The sequence below is a fragment of the Centruroides sculpturatus genome, unplaced genomic scaffold (assembly GCF_000671375.1).
Source record: "Centruroides sculpturatus isolate CEXI.00-Female unplaced genomic scaffold, Cexi_2.0 scaffold164, whole genome shotgun sequence".
NCBI lineage: Eukaryota > Metazoa > Arthropoda > Arachnida > Scorpiones > Buthidae > Centruroides > Centruroides sculpturatus.
In genome coordinates this window covers 66,811-67,094 of record NW_019384679.1, presented here as the reverse complement: position 1 = coordinate 67,094, position 284 = coordinate 66,811, and positions in this window count along the sequence as shown.

Here is a 284-nt window from a genome sequence, read left to right as displayed (position 1 = left end):
CATCCCGAAAATGTTCACACGGAGTAATGACATTTGCCTAAGTCATTTTAAAAGCATTTTAAAAAGTAGGCAAAGCCAAACCTCTTTGGATAGATATTTTACCAAGCGACCTCTATCCAGTGAAAGTGCTGGTGGAAGTGAAGGAAAAAAAGCAAAAAGCAGTGAATAAAAATTAAAACAAAAAAATATAAAACAACACTAATTTTTTTTAATCTTTTCTAAGTTATTGTTACATTATGTTATGTAAGTTAAGTTTTAGTATCATTTCCCTTCTCCCTCTCTTC